Source organism: Myotis brandtii, unplaced genomic scaffold (assembly GCF_000412655.1).
Source record: "Myotis brandtii unplaced genomic scaffold, ASM41265v1 scaffold687, whole genome shotgun sequence".
NCBI classification, from domain to species: Eukaryota; Metazoa; Chordata; class Mammalia; order Chiroptera; family Vespertilionidae; genus Myotis; species Myotis brandtii.
Genome location: NW_005370687.1, coordinates 430294 through 435064, shown reverse-complemented (window position 1 = coordinate 435064; position 4771 = coordinate 430294). Strand labels below are relative to the sequence as shown.

The 4771-nt window shown below is 62.4% G+C and overlaps 1 long non-coding RNA gene across 1 annotated transcript in view; it reads right to left on the bottom strand.

Moving 5' to 3' along the window:
- Window positions 1-550, bottom strand: part of LOC106723985 — a 13928-nt gene extending 13378 nt beyond the window's left edge. The window contains exon 1 of the long non-coding RNA XR_001359737.1: window positions 539-550. This is a non-coding gene — a long non-coding RNA (uncharacterized LOC106723985). The remainder of the gene's footprint in view (window positions 1-538) is intronic.
- Window positions 551-4771: the final 4221 nt, after the last annotated feature.

Genomic DNA, 4771 nt, shown 5'->3' with positions numbered 1-4771 from the left:
ATTGATTTCAGAGAGGAAGGGAGAGGGAGAGACAGAAACATCAATGATGAGAGAGAATCATCAATTGGCTGCCTCCTGCACATCCCACACTCCTGGTTCATAGGTAGATGCTCAACCACTGAGCCACACCAGCCTGGCACTGCAGAAGTTCTTGGCAGGACTGGAACTCAAGGCCCAGCACTGCCTCTGTCTAAGGTTGACTCATCCTCACTTGCTGTGTATGGTGAACTGGGTTAAGCCAACCTTTACTTGTTATTACTTTGTTCCTCCCAACCTCCGCCATTTTGTTATACTAAAATATAGACAGCCCGGCCAGTGTGCTCGGTGCCGCGTGTTGACCCCGCACCAAGAGATCTCCTGTTGGAGTCCTGGTCAGGACACATGCCCGGGTTGTGGGCTCGATCCCCAATAGGGGGCATGCAAGTGGCAGCCGATCGATGTTTCTATCTCTCTCCCTCTCCTTTCCTCTCTCTCTCAAATCAATAAAAACATATTTAAAAAATAAAATATAGATAATCTCCAGCAGTTGAAATTGAACAGGAGCTATATATCTCCATCCCAAGAACTTTGCTATTGGGAGTGCATTTCCATGGAAATAAGCCCTACACCAAATTCTGCCCCTTGTTCAAAAGTCCCCAGACAAGAATGCCTCCAGAGGGCCATATCCTTTCTCCTCCAGTTTGAGAAGCTCTGGCTCTTTGCCCTCAGGTACAGCCTCTGGCACCTGCATGGCCTCCAGCACCTGCACGACCCCCAGCACCTGCACGGCCCCCAGCACCTGCACAGTCCCCAGCACCTGCACAGTCCCAGCACCTGTACAGTCCCCAGCACCTGCACAGTCCCAGCACCTGTACAGTCCCCAGCACCTGCACAGTCCCAGCACCTGTACAGTCCCCAGCACCTGCACAGTCCCAGCACCTGTACAGTCCCCAGCACCTGCACAGTCCCAGCACCTGTACAGTCCCCAGCACCTGCACAGTCCCAGCACCTGTACAGTCCCCAGCACCTGCACAGTCCCAGCACCTGTACAGTCCCCAGCACCTGCACAGTCCCAGCACCTGTACAGTCCCCAGCACCTGCACAGTCCCAGCACCTGTACAGTCCCCAGCACCTGCACAGTCCCAGCACCTGTACAGTCCCCAGCACCTGCACAGTCCCAGCACCTGTACAGTCCCCAGCACCTGCACAGTCCCAGCACCTGTACAGTCCCCAGCACCTGCACAGTCCCAGCACCTGTACAGTCCCCAGCACCTGCACAGTCCCAGCACCTGTACAGTCCCCAGCACCTGCACAGTCCCAGCACCTGTACAGTCCCCAGCACCTGCACAGTCCCAGCACCTGTACAGTCCCCAGCACCTGCACAGTCCCAGCACCTGTACAGTCCCCAGCACCTGCACAGTCCCAGCACCTGTACAGTCCCCAGCACCTGCACAGTCCCAGCACCTGTACAGTCCCCAGCACCTGCACAGTCCCAGCACCTGTACAGTCCCCAGCACCTGCACAGTCCCAGCACCTGTACAGTCCCCAGCACCTGCACAGTCCCAGCACCTGTACAGTCCCCAGCACCTGCACAGTCCCAGCACCTGTACAGTCCCCAGCACCTGCACAGTCCCAGCACCTGTACAGTCCCCAGCACCTGCACAGTCCCAGCACCTGTACAGTCCCCAGCACCTGCACAGTCCCAGCACCTGTACAGTCCCCAGCACCTGCACAGTCCCAGCACCTGTACAGTCCCCAGCACCTGCACAGTCCCAGCACCTGTACAGTCCCCAGCACCTGCACAGTCCCAGCACCTGTACAGTCCCCAGCACCTGCACAGTCCCAGCACCTGTACAGTCCCCAGCACCTGCACAGTCCCAGCACCTGTACAGTCCCCAGCACCTGCACAGTCCCAGCACCTGTACAGTCCCCAGCACCTGCACAGTCCCAGCACCTGTACAGTCCCCAGCACCTGCACAGTCCCAGCACCTGTACAGTCCCCAGCACCTGCACAGTCCCAGCACCTGTACAGTCCCCAGCACCTGCACAGTCCCAGCACCTGTACAGTCCCCAGCACCTGCACAGTCCCAGCACCTGTACAGTCCCCAGCACCTGCACAGTCCCAGCACCTGTACAGTCCCCAGCACCTGCACAGTCCCAGCACCTGTACAGTCCCCAGCACCTGCACAGTCCCAGCACCTGTACAGTCCCCAGCACCTGCACAGTCCCAGCACCTGTACAGTCCCCAGCACCTGCACAGTCCCAGCACCTGTACAGTCCCCAGCACCTGCACAGTCCCAGCACCTGTACAGTCCCCAGCACCTGCACAGTCCCAGCACCTGTACAGTCCCCAGCACCTGCACAGTCCCAGCACCTGTACAGTCCCCAGCACCTGCACAGTCCCAGCACCTGTACAGTCCCCAGCACCTGCACAGTCCCAGCACCTGTACAGTCCCCAGCACCTGCACAGTCCCAGCACCTGTACAGTCCCCAGCACCTGCACAGTCCCAGCACCTGTACAGTCCCCAGCACCTGCACAGTCCCAGCACCTGTACAGTCCCCAGCACCTGCACAGTCCCAGCACCTGTACAGTCCCCAGCACCTGCACAGTCCCAGCACCTGCACAGTCCCCAGCACCTGCACAGTCCTAGCACCTGCATCAGCCCCCAGCACCTGTACAGTCCCAGCACCTGCACGGCCCCCAGCACCTGCACAGCCCCCAGCACCTGCACAGTCCCCAGCACCTACACAGTCCCCAGCACCTACACAGCCCCCAGCACCTGCACAGCCCCCAGCACCTGCACGGCCCCCAGCACCTGCACAGCCCCCAGCACCTGCACAGCCCCCAGCACCTGCACAGCCCCCAGCACCTGCACAGCCCCCAGCACCTGCACAGCCCCCAGCACCTGCACAGCCCCCAGCACCTGCACAGCCCCCAGCACCTGCACAGCCCCCAGCACCTGCACAGCCCCCAGCACCTGCACAGCCCCCAGCACCTGCACAGCCCCCAGCACCTGCACAGCCCCCAGCACCTGCACAGCCCCCAGCACCTGCACAGCCCCCAGCACCTGCACAGCCCCCAGCACCTGCACAGCCCCCAGCACCTGCACAGCCCCCAGCACCTGCACAGCCCCCAGCACCTGCACAGCCCCCAGCACCTGCACAGCCCCCAGCACCTGCACAGCCCCCAGCACCTGCACAGCCCCCAGCACCTGCACAGCCCCCAGCACCTGCACAGCCCCCAGCACCTGCACAGCCCCCAGCACCTGCACAGCCCCCAGCACCTGCACAGCCCCCAGCACCTGCACAGCCCCCAGCACCTGCACAGCCCCCAGCACCTGCACAGCCCCCAGCACCTGCACAGCCCCCAGCACCTGCACAGCCCCCAGCACCTGCACAGCCCCCAGCACCTGCACAGCCCCCAGCACCTGCACAGCCCCCAGCACCTGCACAGCCCCCAGCACCTGCACAGCCCCCAGCACCTGCACAGCCCCCAGCACCTGCACAGCCCCCAGCACCTGCACAGCCCCCAGCACCTGCACAGCCCCCAGCACCTGCACAGCCCCCAGCACCTGCACAGCCCCCAGCACCTGCACAGCCCCCAGCACCTGCACAGCCCCCAGCACCTGCACAGCCCCCAGCACCTGCACAGCCCCCAGCACCTGCACAGCCCCCAGCACCTGCACAGCCCCCAGCACCTGCACAGCCCCCAGCACCTGCACAGCCCCCAGCACCTGCACAGCCCCCAGCACCTGCACAGCCCCCAGCACCTGCACAGCCCCCAGCACCTGCACAGCCCCCAGCACCTGCACAGCCCCCAGCACCTGCACAGCCCCCAGCACCTGCACAGCCCCCAGCACCACAACAGCCCCCAGCACCTGCACAGTCCCCAGCACCTGCACGGCCCCCAGCACCTGCACAGCCCCCAGCACCTGCACAGTCCCCACCTGAACAGTCCCCAGCACCTGCACAGCCCCCAGCACCTGCACGGCCCCCAGCACCTGCACAGCCCCCAGCACCTGCACAGCACAACACTTCTAAGGGGGAGACCAGCAGCCAGTAGTCAGGGCCGGGGCAGGAGCAGTGGACATTAGACCTGGAGTATTATTGTTGCTTTAGACACAACCTTACATATAGTGACTAAGGTGCACAAGCCTTAAGTTTAATCTCCATGGAGTTTTACATGTGTCTCCATCCAGGAACCCACTACCCAGCTCACAATACAGAGCATTTCCAGGACCCAGAGAGCAGTCACCACCCCCTCCCAGGGGACTGCTGCCTGGACTCCTGTAGGCGCTGAGCAGGGTCCCCTGTTCCGGCCCCTCAGGCAGTGGGACCAGGCAGGGTTCCGTTCAGCATTGCGTCTCTGAACTCCTCCCGCTTTGCATGTCGCTACAGTGTGTCTTGTGCTTGCTGAGTGGCAGCGCACTGCATACGCTCACTGGAGTCTGTGGACCCCATCTGGCTGGGGCTCTGGTGAAGAGCACTGCTGGGGACATTCTGGTCCGTGTCATCTGGTGGACACGGGGATATCCCCAGGGGCAGGACTGCCAGGCCATGGGGCAGGTGTGTGTGCAGCACAGCAGGCTCTGCCAAGCAGTTTTCCGCTGGCTGGGAGCGTCCAGCGGCTCCACTCCTCGCCAGCACTCCGTGTCCCGGCGTGTGCTCCAGACCTGCTTGTTGAACGGCTCCTCTAAGCTCCATTATACCGCACGGCTTCTCTCTTCCTTAATAACTGTACTCACTCCTGAAGTGAGTTATGAACCGCAAGGTGCTTTCCAATGGGAAAGCC